The 22679-nt window shown below is 44.1% G+C and overlaps 1 long non-coding RNA gene and 1 pseudogene across 1 annotated transcript; one reads left to right on the top strand and one right to left on the bottom strand.

Moving 5' to 3' along the window:
- Positions 1-1755: 1755 nt before the first annotated feature.
- On the bottom strand, positions 1756-12152 carry LOC125163816 (ubiquitin carboxyl-terminal hydrolase 17-like protein 13; annotated as a pseudogene).
- Positions 12153-14883: 2731 nt separating this feature from the next.
- LOC125163305 (uncharacterized) lies at positions 14884-17947 on the top strand. The gene is made up of 3 exons (XR_007151390.1): positions 14884-15301; positions 16012-16100; positions 17517-17947. It is a non-coding gene; the product is annotated as an uncharacterized LOC125163305 (long non-coding RNA).
- Positions 17948-22679: the final 4732 nt, after the last annotated feature.

Genomic DNA, 22679 nt, shown 5'->3' with positions numbered 1-22679 from the left:
GTAAGGGACGAAGCCCTAAATTCCACCCCTGAAACCAAGACTACACTCACTGTTAACTGAATTTGATTTAAATTTGGAAAATGGAGGGGGGGACTGGGTGCCTCAGTCGGTTGAGTGTCCAACCTCAGCTCAGGTCAGGATCTCATGGTTCGTGGGGTTGAGCTCCACGTTGGGCTCTGTGCTGACAGCTCAGAGCCTGGAGCGGCTTTGGGTTCTGTGTCTCTCACTCTCTCCCCCTCCCATGCTCACACTCTGTCTCTGTTCTGTGTGTGTGTCCCTCTCTGTTTATTTAAACATTTTACTTCATGTTTAAAACATGAAAACAACAGACCAATAAACTTTAAAAGTAGAATAAGAAAAAGTATTTTTCCTCTATCGACTCTGATATTTGAACATCCAGAATTCAATATGATTTCCTGTACAAAATTCACATACTGACATTAGTTCCCACTACGTGTGGTGTGTATGTTTAATGCAGACTGGAAACAACAACAACAACCACAACAACAACAACAGCAACAACAGGCTTTACCCTGTCAGTGCCATTGGCAAATGACCAGAGATCTCCTATGTGGCCCCCCTCCCCTGGGGGGAATTGAAGGCTCATGCACTAATTCCCATTCAACAATGTATTTAGTGAGTCTCGCTCCTAAGAAATACAGGTGTGACTGAGATCATCCATCCATACCCTGACCTGAAATACCACATTGTTGCCTCAGTGTCCACTTGAGACTCTTTTCTAAGGTGTACAACCGAGGACCAAGATTGCAATGCAACTGAGCAGAAATCCCTGAGCCTCCTCCCTTGTGGAGGAGATTGTCCGATGGGGGGATGGTGGTCAACTCTGCGGAACAAGGTAGAGCTGCTTGGTGGCTCAGCAAGAAGAGGTGGAAGAAGGTTCCTTTCCCCCATTTGCTCTGCAGCCTCATGGGGGGGGGGGGGATTGTTAAGGGAACCTAATCTAATGCACATGGGCCAGGAAGGCTTCACCCACCCGTCTCCAGAGACATAAGCATTGATTTGCTCCTTGCCATTTCCAGGCAATTAGCCAATGTTCATATGAACATGTGGAGACTTTACAAAAGATATTATGTCTACAAGGAAACACTTTGCACAGTTATGAATTAGTGTTTCCTTCTGCTCCTCTCCTTCCGACCCAAGACATTCCTGAAAAGGCTGTCTGCTCCCACGTAGAGCTAGAGTTCTTCCAGTTTCCTGCTCATTTGCCACTCCTCCGTGTGGAAGCACTGAGATTGTTTCAAACTCCTTCCCCTGCCGGTGCATGTTTGGATATCACCGAGAGTCCCCACACGCCCATGTTTGGGCACATGTACTTTACCAATACACAGAGAGTAGGGAATGGGATGATGGGACCGTGAGTCCCAGGCATTTTCACAGGGACTCCCCGTGCTCTGCCTTGTTTCCACTTTCATGCCTCATTGGCCACTTCCTCTGACCCTTTCAGGCTCTGAGAGTGCCCAATGATCCTCGGTGCTGATGGAGGGGAGAAACCTTCCAAATACCCAGCATAATCCACACCTCTCCAATAACATCATTACAGCCAGCCAGCCTTAAAGCTCAGGATTCTCCAGGTCAATGGGAACGCCATACCCCATGAATACAGCCAGATTCATGGTCCCTCCACATGTCCCGATCACACCCACCTACAACACACAAAACGTGGCCTACAAGGGACTGTGAGTGAGTGAGTAGTGAGTGAGGGCGGGTGAGTGTGCACGTGGGCCGGCATGTATCTCAAAGCCTGTAGTGGGATCCCTGCACTGCTTCCTGAGACCTCTGTCCCTTCTTGTTCTTCCTCTTGGTAGCTCTGGCTCTGCCGGTGAGACAAGGGACTTGGTTAATGGCCGTTGCCCTCTGAGGTGGGATGTCCCTGGCTGAACTGTTGAGCCCGTGGATGTTTGGCTCATGGTGATCCTTTCCCATCTCATCTCTGTATTTGGACTGGTGAATGAGGACTGCGTCGGGGGGAAGAGCAAGTTCTAGTTTCCTGAGGTTGAATTCAGACTTGGGACGGTGGCTTTCTTGGAGGAATCTCCACTGGTCTAACGTGATTGCTGGCAGTGGTGTCTCTTCCACGTGATCCTCCAATTGTGGCACCTCGATGTTGGGGTCGGTTTCAGGCCCCCCTTGGGCCGCAGCCGCGCCTGCGTGGTCAGCCCGGAGGGATGTGGATTCCCCAGCACCTGGCTCACTCGCACGGTCTCTTTCCAATTCACTCTTCTGGATGTAAAAGAGGACATAGGCGTGTTGGCTCAGGGCAGACGTTGCATCACTGGCGGTCACCTTCGCATCATCCATTTTGTACCACTGGCCGTTCCCAGCTTTGATATAACAGAAGTATGTCCGCTGTGACAATTCCAGCCTGCGTGCACCAGCACGGCATAGAGCGCATAAGTCAGCGACCCCCCGTTCTGCCCAGACACGTAGCGTTGCATGTCAAGGTGCTCAGGATATTGCACTTCCTTAGCCAGTTTGCTGCCCGTGAAATGGCAGAATCATTTGAAGACCAGCATCAGGACCTTGGAGCAAGTGTGCAAAGTCAACGTCTTGGAAGCAGGTACCTTGTCGAGACAAGTACTACAACGATAGACATTTTCACCATGCAACTGTTCGGGCTTCACCAAGTGTTGCAAAGCTTGGCTCACACTCTGAGCTGCCCCGATATCCAGGCTAATGTCCGGGTAAGGGTCCAAAGTGCTGGAGACACCCTGGCAGTGGAGACACTGGATTTGAGACCTCCAGTATCCCCCAAAGATTTGCCGGATGAGGGTGGCGTCCTGAGCCTGAGGCTCTGAAGGCTTGTCCTCACGCAAACACGCTTGCTGCATAGCATCCAGAGTGAACATTAGAAACTCATGGGCATCTTCATGCTGTGTGTGTGGAAGACAGGAATTAAAACCCAAGTGAGGATAGTTTCCTAGGACGTTGGCTGTAAAGGCTATATGTGCTGGACTGTCGCTTAAATCACAATAGATTTCTATCTTTATTGTTTTGGTCAACGTCCTCTACTAGCTGCTTAAATTACATAGCCGGGTAATTGTCCCTTGTAAAACTTTTCCTGTATTTTTCATGGGTTAAAAACAGGGGTTTCTTGGCCTTCTCAGCAAGGCAAATTTGGTCCATATGCTGGCATCCATTTGTAGCCAAGTTGCAGTGGGGAAGTGGGGACACGTTAGCATCCCTCCGTCACAGACCCTTAGTTGGCTGGTTGGTGATATTAGCGATTTTGTTTGAGGTATGCCTTGGGTCGCTTTGACATGTCAGGAACCTCTGTCATATCCTGCGTGTGGGACAACACTCAGGATTCAGGGGGGGATCTTTGAGGTAATGGAAACATGGGACGAGCATGGGAGCTTCCCTTTGATCCCCAAGGACTCTCCCTTGGGATGCCTTTTAACCCACTGGAAAAAATTTGACTGCAAAATTTAGGAAAGGTTGGATCTTCTGTAACACTGCATGGCCTTAGCAGGATCTAGCAGTTAGATCTCTTCCGCAGGAAACAGGGCAAATGGGCTGAGGTACCATCAGGCACCATCAGTTCATCCTCCCACTCTCGCGGTAAGGGAGCAAAGAGCACCCCCTTGGACTGCCTACTTCCTATTTCCCCACCAATGTTCCAGGTAAAAAAATTGACAGTGGGGAAAATTTGTCTTAAGTGGACCCAAGCGAAACATATTCTGTATTTGAACTAATTTAAGTTTGTTGGTTTAATTAAGATAGACCTGTCTTTAGAGTTATGAGCATTAAATATGAAACTGTTATTCTACCTAGGTTTCCTGAAGGTCAAATAAGCTCTTGTTATCTCTGTTCCAATTTTTTAGCAAAAAGATGACTTAAAGTAATGGTTGGAGTGTCTGGGTCGCTCAGTCAGTTAAGCGTCTGACTTCGGCTTAGGTCATGATGTCACAGTTCGTGAGTTCGAGCCCTGCGTCAGGCTCTGTGCTGACAGCTCAGAGCCTGGAGCCTGCTTCAGATTCTGTGTGTCCCTCTCTCTCTGCACCTCCCCCACTCGTGCTCTATCTCTCTCTGTCTCAAAAATAAATAAATAAACATTAAAATAATGGTTAATTTTGTCTGTCTCAAACTTTTCATGGGTAATTGTTAAGATAGCTTTCAAAGTCTTTGGTAACCTGAAACTTTAAAGTTTTGTTTGGTTGATAAATTAGGATTAAATTCATTGGACATGTGGGTCTTTTCCAAACAGAATGGAATGCTAAAACATTAATTACTGAACGTAGGTTTGTGCTTTTGACTTACTGACGAGAAAGTAGGACTATTTGGGTCTGTTAGTAAACATGCTGTGTGCTTAAATGATTCATAAATTTGCCATCTAAAGAATTCTAGTAACAGTTCACAATTGGTTACTACTATGCTTTCACTGGAGACTCAGGTGTCTAAGAGTTAAAATTCTGCTAAATGTAGCTAAGACTGATGGAAATAAGGGAAACAGCTCTGTATGTAAAAAAGCAGATGTGTAAGAAAGATATAAGGAATGGAAGTACATTTTTGTTGAAGGTAAAAGAAAGTAATTTTGTCCTAAATCAGACTGGTTGTTTGAAGAAAAATAGCTTGGGACAAAATCTGAAGGCAAAAGAAAGTTGTAGAAGGTTCATGACTGAAAATCTTTGGAAAGGAGTGTTATGTGTGGTCAGGATGGACAAAGGTTGCAATGAATGGGTTGTTTTTTTTTTTTCAACGTTTATTTATTTTTGGGACAGAGAGAGACAGAGCATGAATGGGGGAGGGGCAGAGAGAGAGGGAGACACAGATTCGGAAACAGGCTCCAGGCTCTGAGCCATCAGCCCAGAGCCCGACGCGGGCCTCGAACTCACGGACCGGGAGATCGTGACCTGGCTGAAGTCGGACGCTTAACTGACTGTGCCACCCAGGCGCCCCACAATGAATGGGTTTTAAAAGTACACTGGTATAAGATCTGCTTTTCTCTCTGTTCAAAATACAAAGTTTTCTTGGACTGTTGATCTGCTCTTGGTACGAATAATGGAAACAAAGTTTTTTTTTTCTTTTTTGTCTGCCAGGAACACCAAAGCTTTATGTTTCCTTTTTATCAGGTCTTTTATTGCTTAGTTAAAATTCCTCAATGGTAAAGGAACTAAGTTTTGCTAACAACTGTATAACCCTACATATTTGCTTTTGAGATTTTTTTTTCCATCTTGGTTAAATAAATAATTTAAAGTTTTAAGATGCGTAATGATCTATGATCCTTTTTAGGATGTGTTTTGTAACTTTCTAAGGTTTAACAAATTTCCCAGGATTCACAATGCAAATGAAGTCTTTGACCACTTAGGCCTTTTTTGGTATGCTAAGTTACTCTGGAAACACTGTCAAACAAATACTGGTATTGCTTGGGCAAATGCTGTAACTGCTCAGATTTAAATGCAATTCCTAAAGTTTTAATATGCTTTGGTAATAAGGTCTTCACTTGATATTCTGATTATTGAAGTGTTATGTGTCACAGAAATAACCGAATTTCCTTATCGATTGCAACATAATGAACTCTCTTCAGATTGTTAACCATCTCCATTTCTGAGATTTTTGTCATTTATAATTATTCTGATGCTCTTACAAAATCACCTTCAAGATTTATAAAAAGGCCTTTTAGGACAAAGACAGGTATTTAACATCTTTAAAATACTAAAACTAAAATGGGTGAGAATTTCCAGAAGTAAACAGTTGCATTGAAACTGAACAAGAGTTAGTAACATGGAACTAAATGAACTGAAGAAGATGGTCTTAGTTTTGCAGCTCTTGTTTTGAAGTATTGCTAGTTCTCTAATGTTTGCTCTTCTGGATTAAGGAAACTTTCTCTTAAGATACCCATGGTATACAAAAATAGGATAAAGTATTCATTTGTCAACAAACTAAAGCATCTAACTTTTCTCTCTACCTGAACCACAAACCCAATGAGTGTTCTTTCTTCCATGGCAATCATACTTATTTGCATAAGTTCAATAAGAATCTGTTCCTCTTGTAACAGGACACCATTAGAAATACTAGTTATTTTACCAAGGCTTTGACTGGAATGTCATGATTGAAAGCTACATGCATAGACTCAGATATGACTATACAGCTCTAAAGAACTGATACTGACCTTAGGAAACATGGAGCCATATAGCCCCTCAGAAATGTTGGCCTGATAGCTTGCTCACAGAGTTCCCAGCAGCCTTACCGGCTGAGTAAAGAATGTCAATTCCTGGCAAGTGCAGGAACATCAGCATATCTTGGGGACCTTGAAAAGAGGAATTCGCCCAAATCAAGAGGCATTGCAGGCATGCCTTATGGCAACTGCTTGGCTTGGCTTCTGTCCTGGAGAACCTCTAATAGTTCAGTCTAGAGATTCCTTATAAAAAATTCCAGCAAAGCAAATTTTAAAATATCTATATGACCAATCGCTGTTCTTGCTGAACTTATGTAAATAATTAGGCCAAATTTATTAAACTGAACTTGTTTAACAAGCAAATTAGCCTGAATTTGGTTCTCTCTGGAGATGAGGGTTCTTAGGTAGAAAAAGACTGCCTCAATAATTGCATCTTTATGGATGTTAAATTCTAGTTCCGATTGTCTTTACATGTTGTTTGCCTAAACTAGACAACTTGAGGTAAACTTCAGAAAAATTGTCACAAATAGCATAGGTACAGACAATCTTCTTGATGGTTATTCTGTGGGGATAGTAACAGGACCCCATGGGTATATTACTTAAACAACTGCAAAGGGGATGGATTCCCCCAACAATTGTATATAAAAAGACTTTTCTCACTGTAGACCTATCAATAGATAAAAACTATAGTGCTTTATTAAATCATTCACTTGAGGCTAGGTTAATTCATGAATCTCTAAATATGCAAACCATATCCTCCCTAAACCTGAACTGACAGTTCTTAGAAACCCACTCCATAAAAACCCAAAGACTTCGTGTATTTAAAAGAGTGACATTCTAATACAGAAGGGACCTAACTCCAAAATGGAAGGGCCCCTACCGGGTCGTATTAAATACTCCCATTGCGGTAAAGATAGACGGCGCTCTTCATGGGTTCCTATATCTAAAATGAGACCTGTACCCCCTTCACAAAAAATCAACGAGCAGACAAATGTGCCTTCTCATTCTTGTGAGTGTCACACTTCTCTTATGATGGTGGTACCTTTCTTTTTCATTCTCCTTCCTCCAATTTCTACTAACAATTCCTTTCTATAATGGACACGGCATTATGCCAAACTATAAAATCAGACAGCTTGCTGGAGATGTGCGGTTTCACCCATGTCAAGCACATCTGAATTTTCGTGGTGCGTTTCACCTTTACAAGGTACTGATTGTCAACCTGTAGGTACTTATATGTCAAAAATAATATATAACATTATATTAACATGTTTGGGGATAAGTCTATCACTCATCAAAATGTTTCTTCTTGGCCCATGATCAATAAGACTTGGCATTTACCAGGACATAACTGGACTTTTTCATACCCTCAAACTGTTAATATAAGAACTGATTTTACAAATCCACAAGTTAATACCTGCCAGTGAGTGCCTAAGTTACAAAACCCTACTTATCACTGTACTGAGGATGGGATGTATCAAATTGGGGATGCATATTTATGGTTCACACCCACCATTGGTCGGCTCAGTCAAAAAGGCAATTTTATGCTGGAAACAAAGAAATCATACATATGATACCCGGACATATATATGATACAATATCCAGGGTAGCTATAGAAACGTGCTCCCAAACGGGCATACTTCAGGCTACCGACTGGCTTGCTACTGATTGAATAAAGCAACATGGAATCAGATGGCTAGCCCCAAATGGAACCCACTGGATATGTGAAACTAACCTATGGCCCTGGCTTTCTCTGGGATAGGTAGGTCACTGCCCCTTAGGATTTGCCTGGATTCATGGGTGCATTATTAAACAATCACTGCCCCAGCTAACTTCCCAAATGTAAAACAAACATACACACGAGCTGTTTTCCAATGGTATGATCGTTTGGCATCCATTTTTGCTCCATCCGTGGGGTTAAAAAGTGTAATTTGGCATGCGAAAGCCCTTAACAAATACATCATAAGGGCACTCAGTGACTCACAAAATAGCATCTCCTTACTCAACACTGAAGTCGCACAGATGCGCAAAACAGTTCTACAAAATAGAATGGCATTAGATGTTTTGGCTGCTGCACAAGGTGACATTTGTGCTCTCATAAAAACAATGCTGTGCATACATTCCAGATTACCGTGAAAGTATTTCTGGATTTCTAACCGACATGAATACTCAAATTGGTGCTTTAAACAATCCCTCTTTCTTTTAGTGATTGGTTAAACTCTTGAGTGGAGGCTTTTGTCAACTACCAAAGACTTTTATTAGGGTTTCTTTCTAGTTATGCTAATTATGCTTTGCTGTTTTCTCCCATGTCTCTCTGCCTGGTGCAAAGACTATATCACTATGATAACTTCAAGCCAACGGATGATCCTTTCTATTCAAGGAGGATCATGTATGTTGTCCATGTTGGATTCAGCTGCCTCCACTTTTTGTAACGCCCTTATATGTTCCCCAGCTGATCGGTATTGACCCGTAGGTAGGGACAACTCTACAGCCCTAGTCAGCAAGAAGAAGCTACAGAAGATGAGACCTTCCACCTTCAGCAACCTTAAAGATTTAAGGGTCAAAATTGTTCAGGGCGGAGATGATGACGGACCATCAGGCAAGCTGAGGGAGAAGCAAAAGTTAGCAACCCCCCCTACCCCAGGTGGGATGTGTGTGACATTCCTCAGGCACTCCTGGCTGCCCAAGGACAAAGGGAAGGAAAGAAAACAAGTGGCTAACTGAGAGAGATCACAGTCATACACGACCTGAGTGTCTACCAGTTTACAAATGTCTTGGTAAATTACAACATCACCCCTCCATAGCGATATGGGGAACAGAGGCAAGAAGGAAATGGCAGGTAAAATTAAATTTCCTCATAACCCGCAGCCCACTGACAAACACTTGAGACAAATAAAGAGTAGAACATTTCTCCAGGAACACCCTACTGGCCTGATGTTAATGTCTTACTAGAGAGAAGACAACCTTAGCTGGATACTAGCAAGGCCTCTGTTATCCTAGGAGTTCTCGTTAGCACATCAAAGTCTCACTGAAGGCCTCCTTTTGACTTTAACTTCCCAACTTCATAGTACCTAAGGAGCCACTCTTCATGACCCCAGGGCGGCTCTTTCTGCCCATGGGGCCTGTCTCTGTGCTTTAATAAAATCACATTTTGCACCAAAGGCTTCTTCATGAATTCTTTCATTGCCATCAGCTCTGAACCCCACAAACACCTTCCCATCATCCCCAAAACCTCATCACTATCACCTCTTCCATCAGACCCCTGGAGGTCCAGGTAACTTTATTTGCATATCAAGGCTCTGGGCTGTTGGAATGCGAGCCTCTGTCAACCGACCAGCAGAGGGTGACAAAGGCCAGCATGGGAGCCTTACACTGCTTTTGGGAGGACCTAGAAAATGCTGAAGTTTCTGGAGTAGGGGGGGGCAGTCACCAGCCTGTGCCTTCCAGTGCTGCACCTGCCTTTTTCTGGAGCAAATAATGAGGGAGCATGAGGCAGGCTGAGGGGCAAAGCACGAGCTAGCACCCCTCACCCCCACCCCAGGCAGGATCTGTGTAATATTCCTGGGACATTCCCAGCTACCCAAGAACAAAAGGAAAGGGTTTGAGTGTTTGCCACGGTAATGAGGGAAACTAAGGCAAATGAAAAATTAAATTCCCTAACTGCCTGCAGCCCGTAGACAAGTCCTTGAAACTGGCAGAGTGACCTCCCTCTAGGAGCTCAGCTGCCTTGATGATGGCACTTTGCTTGGGCAAAAGAGAAGCTTAGCTTAACATTATCCCAATCTCAAAGATCCTGTAAGTCTACTTCCTTTATCTCAACTGCTCCAAGATAGATGCTGGCAATCAGACTCCAAGCTTATTGCCACCCCCCCCCCCCCCCCCCGGAGACATCTGGAGGGTCTCATGAGCGAGGTTTTATTAATTGGTAGTAAGTGACATTTCCGTAGAACCAGCTAGCCCCTCAAGGCCCTGGAAACTTTGCTTCCAAAATATCTTACAGACTTACTCTATCCCTGACCCCCTCCCAACCTGAGGATGTATAATGGGTTACCCATCACAACCCCATGCGGCTCTTCCTGCCCATGAGTCTTGTCCCCATGTTTAATAAAATCACCTTTTTGCACCAAAGATGTCTTCAAGAATTCTTTTTTGGCTGTCAGCTCCAGACCCCATGAACCCCCCATCACTCAAAAACTTAAATCAATGAGGGGGCTTCAAACATTTCCAGGGACTCAGGCTGGCTGAGATTGCCCAGTGGTGGTTCCCTGACTCTGAGTTGAGGTAGAAAATTCTAAGGATACTCAGGCAAGCATCAACTCTTTCTCCAACCTCTCCAGGAAGGCAAGAGCTGTTCCTTGGCCCCCAAGTAGACTTAGAAAACATTTTGATGACTCTGGCCATCCAAGAACAAAATCCCTATGTCTTCCAGCTCATCACAAGACTTATCTGGGCCTTTGGGAAATCGGTGGGGGGTGGGGGGGAGGGGCTTGTAAATTTTATTAGAGACTCCACCAGGTCATGGGAACCCTGGTTGCATCCCGAGTTTTAGCACTGTCATTTCGCAGGGTCTGAACTGAAGTAGACAATTCTGAGAATACTTCAGCAGTGGGAAACTTAATCGTTTTCAGGAAGACAAGAGTGATCCCTGGGCTCCCAAATATTCTTAGAAAACTTTGTGGTGGTTCTAGTGGACCAAGGATGCCTGGAAATTGCCCCAGCTTGCTATGTGGAGAGGGTTTCTAGGAAAAGGTTCAGAGGGAACACCAGGCCCAGCCCAATGTGAGAATATGGAGCAGGAGCCTGGAGTAGATGAAAAGAGAAGATAGAGGTAGGTGGGGAGGAAACCTGAGATCCGTGCACAGGGCCAGTCAGTCCTGACTCTCAGGGTACACAAGGACAGCCCTGCCCCTGTCCTTACACCCTCAGAGTTCTGGCACATCAGTAGTCAGTGCTTACTTTATGATGATCGTCACACTGTTCAGAAAGTGCTACGGAATTCCTTTCCTGCCCAACTTTATATTCTCCGCAGGGCTCATTATTTTCTCGTTTTTCATGTATCTGATTTTAGATGTACTCCTTTCTAATTCAATCCTAAACTTTCTGCCCATTGCCTGAACCTCGTCTTTAAAAGTTTATTCTGATCAGGTATGTCTATTAATCTCATCATCTTGTAGAACTGTCTCCTAGAGATGTCTGAGGTGTCCCAATCAACGTTGTTGCCAGCTGTGCGTGTTGCTCACTGCCACGTTGAGGGGGCCCTTCATTCTCTTCCTGGGATTCCCACAGGAGTGCTCTCCTGAGTCTCCTGTTCCCACGTTGTGTTGGTTCCCTATTGTCACTGTCACAAATTACCATCAACTTAGTGTCTGAAAACAACAGAAATGTATTTCTTTTTTTACAGGTTTGGAGGCCTGAAGTCCAAAATGAGCCATTTTGATGGTTTCAGAGTGGCATCTCACTGGGGACACCCCTGTCTATTAAGGGATCTGTTTCTTACACACTCCTTTGTCTCATCTGATGAAAACACTTCCCTGCAGTGTTCACAGTTGGCCTTAGCCCTTTATAAATCCAATGACTTTGCTGAGTGAAATGATAAATGGAGAAAATAGAGAAGTGATTTGTCAGAGTTGTGTCATTGAAGATCCGGTAGGATCCTTGAGAACAGAGACTGTAGCTCATTTGTCCATATGTTCTCAACGCCCGGTACATAATAAACATCACCAGCACCAGCCCCCTCTTCATCCTTATCCTCCCCTCCCCCCACCCCCATTTGGATTTACTGCCCTTAGTAATTAGGCACTATTGTTACCTCTGTGTCCTCTCCCTACCCTTCAGCAAATCCTAAGGTTCCTGTTCTTCAAAACAAACAAATAAATATCCTACTTCAAGTGTAGTAATGTTGCTTATTTCTCCTTGAATATACTTGGCCAGGAGTTTTAGGTACTGGCTCTTCTTTATGCTTCTTTATGCTTTTGGTCATTTCCTTGGCCAAAAGCTGGCGCAGGCTGCAGTAAGGCATGTCTGGGCAGGATGGTTAAGATCTCTAGTCCCTGTTTCTACCCTGAATGTAGAAGGGTACACTCTGTTTGGGAGTCAGCTGGAATCTCCGTGTGCAGGTTCTGTTCAAAGAGACCAGGGCTGAAAGGGAACAAGGAGAGCCAAGGGTGGAATAAAGCTCTAGGGACAGAGTTGAGCCTGAACGATCAACAGTATGGAGCTAGTTTTCTTAGACTCAGTTATCCTTACAAGTAGGTTCCTATCACTCCCCTTTGCCTGCATCCAAGAGCTTTATCATGGCTCTGTCATGCCATTATCTTAGAATCCCTAACTCTTGGAGAACACAAGCAGAGGAGGCTTGGAGACAAAAAATGATTAGGAAAATGCCCCATTTTCTGTGACTCAGACCCTGTTCAGTTTCAGTGATGAGGCACAGATGGTTCTAGACACCGGGAAAGCCTTTGACCGCTCTTCATTTCTAAGTCGGTCTTTACACAACCTAGGATGTGGTGCACGCAATCAGAAGAGGTTATTCAGAAGTGAGACGACCACGGTTCTCTCAGATATCCACTTTCCCACGGGGCCCCTTCTCGGTGTGCTCTGCGTGTAGGTAGTGGGGCTTTTGTCCTGTGTGCAGGATTCTCTCAAGCACTCAGATTCTCAAACTGATCAGGTCTTACATAAGTTTGTTTGATCCGTGGGGAGACTTGGTTGGAAAAAGAAGAGAATGGCATAAGAAAATGACAGTAGTCCTCATGGGTGAAGGTGTCCATACAGACAGTGGAAAATGGCTTCATTTCAGTCAGCAGCTCACTAGGACCAGTAGGACAGATCAGTTTGGATAATGAGGACATTTCAATACCTCCATGAGGATACCTAGGGACATAGGTGTCCCTTGAGAGCAGAATGGCCTTCAGAGGAGGACAGAGGGTCCTTGTTATTTTGGATGCTCAGTTACCCAGAATGATGAAAATGGGAATTATTGAATGGGGGAAAAAAATGTCAAATGGGAACATAAGCTACCAATACATTGGCAATAGAATGGAACAAAAGTCCTTCAGTTCAGTCATAGTGATTTAGGCTAGATTGACGAAGCAATTGGTCTGAATAGTGACGACAGGGTATTTTGCCTGTGAACTTGTTCCAGACTCCACTAACTCAGGTCATACTCAATCATCCTACCCTGAGCTCCCCTCAGGCCTCCCATGAGGCACAGAAACTGCCATGTTGTATGTTACTTTGCTGGACATATATTCATCTTCCCATTAAAGTCTGACCTTCTGTTCCCCTAGTTGAGCAAGGAGGTGAAGATTTTGTTTAGTTCCTCTCAATGTCTCCTTTTCAAAAAGTGCATCACAGTGAAATACCACTGGACCTGAAGGCAAGGCTTCTGGATTTGAGTTTTGAAGCTCCATCTTGGTTTCTAACTAGAGGTGTGGGACAAGGGTCATCTTTGAATCTTGGATGCTCCTCTGGTCAATGATCTGTAGTTGCCAAACTTCACTACATAGGAGACTTGATTGGAAAAGTGATTTTAAAAATTCAAATTCTTAGCTTAAGAGTTCCCAATACGGGGGCACCTGGGTGGCTCAGTCAGTTAAGCGTCCAACTTCAGCTCAGGTCATGATCTCACAGTTTGTGAGTTCGAGCCCTGCATTGGGCTCTGTGCTGACAGCTCAGAGCCTAGAGCCTGCTTTGGATTCTGTGTCTCCCTCTCTGTCCCTCTCTCTCTCTCTCTCTCTCTCTCTCTCAAAAGTAAGTAAACATTAAAGAAAAAATTAAGAGTTCCCAATATGAAAGCATTAAAGTGAGGACAGACCTCTGAATATTCAAAAATATTCTAGGTAACTAGAATCAGTGTGGTTCTGGAAACATCGACTTATATTATCTCCAAGGGCACTTCTAGCTGTAATATTTTCATGCTCTCACAATTCGAGTGTGGCACTTACACTTAGTTTTATGGTTGAATGACACAGCTGGGGTATGCGTGTGCACGTGTCTGCATGCATGCACACATATGCAGCAGGAAACATGGAACTACCCCTCATCCCGTGCAAAACCCAATCCCCAAATTCTAGGTAACTGAGAACAATGTCAGTGAAAAGACAGGGGTGAAGAAATGTCACAACACATTTGCACATAATAGTGAGTAATCTATGTAGATTTATGTAATGAGTAAATTGGGTGATTTGTGAGGGAACCTAAGTGCTCCTGAGGAGGCTGTTTTTAGCCCGAGTGTCTGGGTAAATGGTAACAATATTTACCAGGATCTAGAATAGCGAATGAAGATCAGGTTTGGGAAGAAGGTGATAAATTGCAACGAAAACAAGTTCCTTTGGGGTGCCTACCAGAAATCCAGTTGGGGAAGACCAATGCCCTAAAAAACTTTAGCAAGATGTTAGAGTTTGAAATGTAGTGTAGGATTTTTGTCAGACAAGGCCCATTCGGGACAACAGAAATCATGCTGGATATTTAAAACAGGAAATTTAATGCAGGAAATTGGTTACACAGGTGGTGGGTGGCTGAAAAGGCACAGAGATTAACAACTACAGGCCCAGAAGAGCAGAAGGGAAAGGGGTTATAAGGGGCAGGAGCTGGAAACCCTGCGTAAGCAGCCTGCAGCTGGAGACCGGATGTGTGAGTACAGGACACCCACATCTGAGCTGGTGCTCAGACCTCTCAAGTGGGGAGCAGCACGTGGGTGTGGCTTAAGACTTGAGGAAGGAGGGCTCCGGGATTGCGGCTCAGACAAACAGGGTGGAGGCAACCTGCAGCCAGGGTTCACACTTCTGAGAAGGAGACATAGCCAAACAGGGGCGTGGAGAGCCAGGGTACGCGGCAAAGCCGGTCGTGGCTCAACTGGTCCTCTTAACTACCAAGGGGACAGACGCTGGGTGCTGCTGGTCCTTTCGAGAGACCTTGTCGGGCTGCTGGGAAAGCCGAAAGAAGCGGGCACCCGGAGCCAACCTTCTGCTGCTGTTGGGGTGCCCGGTGGCTGGAGCAGGAAACGGAAGCAGGTGTCTTCCCCTTTCGCCTCCATTTCCCGTCTACTGCCAATGCGCTGACAGGAAGCCAGCTGGCCACGGGGTCTGGCAGATGCAGCGTGGCAGGGTGTCCACACACTGCCCTAGAGTGCAACACAGAAGAGGGGCTTGGAGCCCGGAAATGCTGGTAAGCAGACGGTGCCGTGGCAGTAGGTGAGACCTTGAACCACGGGAGCATGTGGGGTCATTTAGAGAGAACGTATAACAAGGTGGATGAAACCAGGGTGTGTGCAAGCCCAGCAAAGAGGGAACAAAGGAGAGCCAGGGAGGAAGAGAAAGACAATAGCCTAACGCTTAGGTCCTCATGGGCAGAGGAGACAGAAATGAAGGAGACAGACCTCATTGTGAAATGTTTGTGAAAGAACCCAGATTGAATGAATGCTGGCCGTGGGTCACTGGGGTTGGCCCTGGAATCTTTACTAAGAGGACAGTGGCCAGGACGTGTCTGAGAGGTCACTGGCTCCTTATAACGAGAAATCCCAGCGACATGAAGATAGCAGAGGACATTTCTGTTAAGTTGAGAAGCAAAGAGGGAGACCATATACACACTACGGTTCATTTTGCAAGGAAAGGGAGAAAAAAGGAAGGAAAGGGGGAAGAGATCTAAGTACATTTAGGTTCTGAAAGGCAGTTAGTTTTATCTGAGACCGTGGGAAAGAATTTTGGGGAAAAGCCCAGGACCTGAGCAAGTTCCTCTGATTACAACAGACAGCTTTATCTGCCCGCTCGTCTCTTACGTAGCTTTCAGATCAAAAAATTCAGCCGATTAACCATAAAGGTATGTAGCAGCACCAGAACACTTTTTTTAAAAACACATTTTTATTTCTTATTTTACAGCTTTTTACAAATTGTCTTGTCCCAGGACATCGTGTTTCATTTTGCTCTCTTATTTGCGTCTCTGCAGGAAGCAGGCCTTCATCGAATAGGTAAGAAAACTCTCCAGAGCAGAGCTGAGGGGATTTGTTTCTTCTGTTCTGGAAGGGTATGCTGTAAATCTGTGATGAAAACAGCCTGTGAACTGTATCTTTCTCTGCCCGAAAGCGGGGACTCCAAATTTTGGCAAATCAGGGCAGAGGCGAACCTCAGTTTACCATTACCATCAGCCCCAAAAGCAAAGATCTCAGGGTCACAGAAGGAATTTTGCAAAGTGTCTAATTTTTCTGCAGCTGATTTCAGCTGCTTCCTCCACCTGCTGCTCACTGAGCTGCTAAAAGGTGTTCCAGCCGGGGCGCCTGGGTAGCTCAGTGGGTTGAGCGTCCGACTTCAGCTCAGGTCATGATCTCACAGTTGGTGGGTTCGAGCCCCGTGTCAGGCTCTGTGCTGACAGCTCGGAGCCTAGAGCCTGCTTCAGATTCTGTGTCTCCCTCTCTCTCTGACCCTCCTCTGCTCATGCATGCACATGTGCTCTCTCTCTCTCTCTCTCAAGAATAAACATTTTTAAAAAGTTAAAAAAAAAAGATTTAAAAGCTGTTTCAGCCATAGGCTTCTGTCCTCATCTGACACGCCATTTTGTACACATGCTAAGAACACAGGACCAAAAAGCCAAAGTCTAGATATGGCTATAACTAAGCTAGTACCTGTGGAATCTTCCTGGGCCTTTACCTCCTCATCTGTAATAAGAGCGTTGAATTAGATTATCTCTAGGCACCTGGGACTTGAATAGGCCACGACGGGATCAATTCTCAAGGCAAGTGGCCAGAAGGAAGATGCTACCCAATCTTTGGCCAACCTGAACTTTGACACGGGCCAGTTTCTTTGGGTCACTTCATGTCCCAGATTGGACAGAGCGTGGAGGACATTCTAGCAACTCTTACCTGTGAAGGAGACGGAGGGGTACTTGTCAGCAGTGCCGCGAAGGCAGCCATAATTGGTGTCCAGCAGGTGGTCTATTTACTAGGTGGTTGACTCTTCTTATAGCACGGATCCCAGAGTCTGAACAGCAAAAGCCAGGGTCACACATGTGTCTGAAGCCAGGACTGTCACTTCAGAACCCATCTGAACCATGGTCCCACCTTTCCATTCTATCTGTTTTACCTGTTCATTCACGCCCTCACTGACTTCATCAGTCAATAAAATAGTGAATGGGCCCTATGCCAGCAAGTGGGGGTGCAAAGGTGAACAAGACTCAGTGCCTTCCCTCAGGAAGCTCAGGGCCTAGGGCGGGCATTTCCCTGCAGTGTCAGAAGCTGGACTGATGGCTTCATTCAAAGAATGCAAACTTTAGAGGGCAAGAGAGAAAACCCAGAGCTTTGCCACACGGAGCTCACAGCCAGAGTATCTTCGCCTCTCTTTTTTTGCAGCTGCGGCTTGGCTTGTACTTGTTCTTCCTTTTTCTTCAACAGAGTGGTGTCGGTTCAGTTCTACAGCCCCCAATCTTAACCTCAAAGGAAAGGCACTCGGCCTCACGGTGACCGTCCGCTTTCAGACAACGTGGCTCTCTGTGCATCCCTCCGCTAAGTGAAGAAAGCAAGACTTCATTTATCCAGGAATCCGTGACCAGAAAGCAACATGACATCACCTGGGCCTCACCCACAATTCCCCATTAGCGAATCTCCTGCAGACACAAAGTATGAATCTAGAGGTCAGAAAAAACAGATGCCTCCTGAACGGCTTCATCGGAGTTCAGACTCGCTGCACAATACACACAGGGTCCTTACTTGATATTCACTTCCCTCTGCCACAATCATTTCTAGGATATCTAGAAGCAGAGTATTTCTTCCTGGGAGGGAAACAGTACACTTTCTAATCCCAATAAACAGTCCTTTCCAATAAATGATCTTTTTTCATGTCTCCAAAATCAATAGGCTCCGATATACAGTGAAAGGTAAGGACTGTGCTGCTTACACTGTAGGCAGACCGATGAGAGACCAAATGCACTGCCGTGCGGTTGTGGACAATTTTAGGTGCAAAGTTAAAGAAACATGGTGCTGGTCCACACTGTAAAAAACATCAATGAAATAATGGATTTAACTCTGGCAGGCAAATTTAGAGTGGCCTCGGCCGTGGCTTTTCCTTCGGAGCAAAGAGTAAGCTGAGGAGAGTAAAAATATTTTGAGAGGAATGAATGAAAAAATTTCTTGTGGTGTGGGTTCTCAGGAGAAGTGATAGAAGGAACTGGCAGTTGCTCTCAAAAGGAACTTATTCTTGGAAAGTACAGCGTTGGGAGAGGGGGGAACAGACTACACATTAGCTTCCATACAACTGAGATACTGCCATGCTGAAGAGACACTGACGCCATGCCTAGTTAGGATGCAGACCAATGGAAAGGAATTGCATGGCCTTAGATTTCTGTTCACAGTTAGAGGAAATTTTTTCAATAGTCCCATCCTGAACTGGGAATAGTCTGAGTTACAGAACAAGTGAAATTCATCACGCTTCTGGGCAATCAACTAACATGGAATATGTATCAGGGCAGCTCATAAGAACAGGAATGATGATAAGAACAGTGACATCAAAGCAATAGCAACAGTGAACTTTCTCAGAGAACAGAGGGCGTGCCTGGCTTTGTTTAAGCGGTTTATACAGAGGGATTGTTAAACTTTCCTCAAGCAGTTAGTTTTCCCCTTCAGACAATGAGTAATGGATCCTCTGGTTTTTAGCCGGACACGTGGATACTTAGCATAAGGAGTCAGCTCCTGGCCCTGTGTCCCTGTATGGCCACATGGACGAGTTTGGACCAATGGCTGGTTCTGTGCAATGTCTTTGACCATGCTCTTGACTTGCTTTTCAGCCCTTCCCATTAGAGCATCTTTAGAACCTGATAAAACAGTCCCATGGTTAGGATGCAAGGTTGACCTTCCTCTCTGGTCTCAAAATGACTTAATAGAGAAGAACCTTCCATCTACCCACACTGGTCAACTTACCTATTTTTGGACTTTTACACGAGAAACAAATAAACTATCCTTTTTCATTTACTATCTTTTTAAGTTTCTTTGTTAAAACAAGTTAGCCTCTACTTGAATATAACAAATGTCTTAATATTTTATATTTTTAAATACATTTTAAATGTTTATTTATTTACTGCGGGGGGGGGGGGTGGTGAAGGACAGAGAGCAAGCAGGGAGGGGTTGAGAAAGAGGGAGGGAGAGAATCCCAAGCAGGCTCTGCACTGTCAGCGCAGAGCCTGACACAGGACTTAAACCTAAGAACCATGAGATCATTACCTGAGCCAAGACCAAGAGTTGGACGCTCAACCAACTTAGCCACCCAGGTGCCTTGAAAAATGCCTTAACCTTTGAAACCGTCCTATTGTTATTACCATTTATAGAAAGAAAATTGAAGCACAAGAGTTCATACAGTTTATAAGGATTGGAACTGAGATCCAACCTCCAATGTCTTGGCATGATAGTCTGTTGTTACCTCTTGTATTGACCATTGAACTCACTTCCAGCTCTAAGATTCTGTGTAGTTGTGATGGTGGTGGTGGTGGTCCCAACTGGAGCCCATCCTGTGCTTATTGTTAGGATTCAAATGTGTCTGAGCTGAATCTGAAGACAGGGAGCCCTTAATTAATGAGTCAGAGGCCTGATGATTGGGGATGGAGAAGACAGCTTAACATGTGTTTCTCTACTTGGATCCATTGTCTGACCTCTGAAGAAAGAGAGTGGGCAGAAGCTAAGTAAGTGATTTGATTGAGACTTTGAAACATGAGGGCATGTTTTTATGCCTGTTTTCAAAAGTGCAATGTAAATACCACATCCCAGGAAGCCCCTCCTGATTCTCCAGTTAGAAAACCAAGCTTCTCTTTGTCATCTGTATCTCTTATGGCACTTATGAGAACTGTTTTGTACTATAGCTATTTGTGTATCTTCCTGTCTCATCCATTCACCTATTTACACATTTGAAATTTATCAAATCGCCTATTTATTATTCTGGACAACCTACTTTTGACCAACACAGAAATAATAAAATAATAAACTTCAAGCAAATTAAGGGTGAAGACCATTTTTGATCTCCGTTTTACTTACTTTTGATATAATGCCCAAACAATTTCTCATTAAGTGGTAGGAACACATTTCATATCTATTGGTTTGGTAGGCTTACTGAGGCCTGATTGTGTAATAGTTAAGTGTAGAAATCCAGGAACCATGAAGAACAGTGTTTCACAATACATAGGGAGTCCCCATTAGAAATGACTTCATAACAGGAGGAATGAAAGACAGTTGAGAAAGGATGGATATAAAAATTTTTTAGGGAGAGTCTTGGCTGTACCTGAGCAAAAAGAAACTATTTCAAAGGTGTCAAAGATTGAAAAGCAAACTAATCAAGATGCTACTTGCTTAAATGATATAATTTCTCACATCAGTATGTGAGAACTAGAAAGAAATTCTAAATAATCTAAGATTAGAAGATTTGGACCAACTAGTAAGACATAAAAAAATAGACTAAGAACCTTTTGAGTTTAGTTTTATTTAGGTTACAAAAGTTATACTTCTCTAAATTAACAAATGTGTTTGGACTTTGCCTCTGAAATTTCCTCTCATTTTAGAGCAATCACTTTGACATATGCTAAAGCTGTGCTGAATATTACAGAAGAAGGAAAGATCTAAACATAAAGAGAAGTCTGAAACCCCTTGGTGGAGCTTTTAGGGAAATTAACCAGATACTTCTCTGTTTGGAATTAGTCTGGCTCTGTATGGTCCCATTGTTTTTTTGTCTAAACTCAAGAAAAGATTTCCAGGGGTGCCTGAATGGTTCAGTCAGTTAAGCGTCTGCCTCTAGATTTCGGCTCAGGTCGTAATCCCAGGGTCATATGATCGAGCCCCGCCTCAGGCTCCATGCTGAGCATGTAGCCTGCTTACACTGTTGGTGGGAAAGCAAACTGGTGCAGTCGCTCTGGAAAGCAGTGTGGAGGTTCCTCAAAAAATTAAAAATAGAACTACCCTACAACCCAGCAATAGCATTACTAGGAATTTATCCAAAGGATACAGGAGTGCTGATGCACAGGGGCACATGTACCCCAATGTTTACAGCAGCACTTTCAACAGTAGCCAAATCATGGAAAGAGTCCAAATGTCCATCAACTGATGAATGGATAAAGAAGATGTGGTTTATATATACAAGGGAATACTACTTGGCAATTAGAAAGAATGAAATCCTGTCATTTGCAGCAACGTGGATGGAACTGGAGGGTATTATGCGAAGTGAAATAAGTCAGTCTGAGAAACACAGATAACATGTTTCCACTCATATGTGGAACTTGAGAAACTTAACAGAATACCATGGGGGAAGGGAAGGGGAAAAAGTAGTTTCAAACAGAGAGGGAGGCAAACCATAAGAGACTCTTAAATACAGAGAACAAACTGAGGATTGATGGGGGGGGGGGATGGAGGAGGGGGGAAGGGGAAAATGCATGATGGGCATTGAGGAAGGCACTTGTTGGGATGAGCACTGGGTGTTGTATGTAAGTAATAAATCACGGGAATCTACCCCCAAAGCCAAGAGCACACTGTATACATTGTATGCTAGCTAATTTGACAATAAATTATATTTAAAAGAAAAAAAAAGATTCTCTCTCTCTCCCTCTGCCCCGCTCCCCTTCTCTCTCTCTCTCTCTCTCTCTCTCTCTCTCTCTCTCTCTCTCTCTCTCAATCTCTCTCTCTCAAATAAAATAAAATAAAAATAAGAAATAAAATGAAAGATTTCCAATAACTGGTTTGTCCCGGGACCTTTTAGGAACACAGGAATGAGTCATACATATTTCTAAAACTTCAGCTTTCTTCTTAAAAGACAGATTGCCACCCTTACATCTATTAGGATTTCCCTCTTACCTGAGAAAATGCCAGCAAGGAGAATGGAAGCAGCAAAAATTAAGAAAAAGATTCTCATGGCTCCAGACATCAGTGGAGAGAGGACAAAGGAGGGACAGTTGGTAAAATCCAGCTCTTTTACCAAGAGAAGTTGATTAAACCAGGTTCTACAGCTCCGAAAGGGCTGGAAGTCAACTTTGGTTTGTAATGTTCATTAGGAAGAAACTATTTTTCATGCTCTACTGAATAGCGTGTGGGCCTCTGGGTCAGGTATTACCTAAATGAGGTTTACAGGAGAGTAAGGCAAACAACCTGTCCTCCAGCCCAGATCCCTCCAGTCTATGTCTCTGCCTAGACATCTCTTTTTTCCCTCAAGCCCCATCTCGGGTACCTTCCCTTCCAGAAGATCTATAGTCCCCATTCCTTTTCTTCTTCTCTAAGATATTACACACAACTTACTCTCTTATAAGAGGACCTAGCTGTTATTAATGGGTACCTGGTATAATTGCTTTTCCAAAATTATAGTATATGAAAATTTTTTTATCTATCCAATTCGACTATAAACTCCACAGATGAAAACCACTCTCCCTCCATCCTTTCCTTTCCATTCACTCTTCATGACAGAGCTTTGTAGCAGTAGATATTCAAAATATATGTTCTTTGACTTATTAATAGCTGTCTAGTTAGAAGAACTCATGAATAGTCAACTAATTAATGTAGAAATTATTAAATGTTCAAAGTTTTTCATCTTAAGAT

Source organism: Prionailurus viverrinus, chromosome B1, assembly GCF_022837055.1.
Source record: "Prionailurus viverrinus isolate Anna chromosome B1, UM_Priviv_1.0, whole genome shotgun sequence".
In the NCBI taxonomy this organism is placed as follows: Eukaryota; Metazoa; Chordata; class Mammalia; order Carnivora; family Felidae; genus Prionailurus; species Prionailurus viverrinus.
This window is presented reverse-complemented; position numbering and strand designations above follow the sequence as displayed.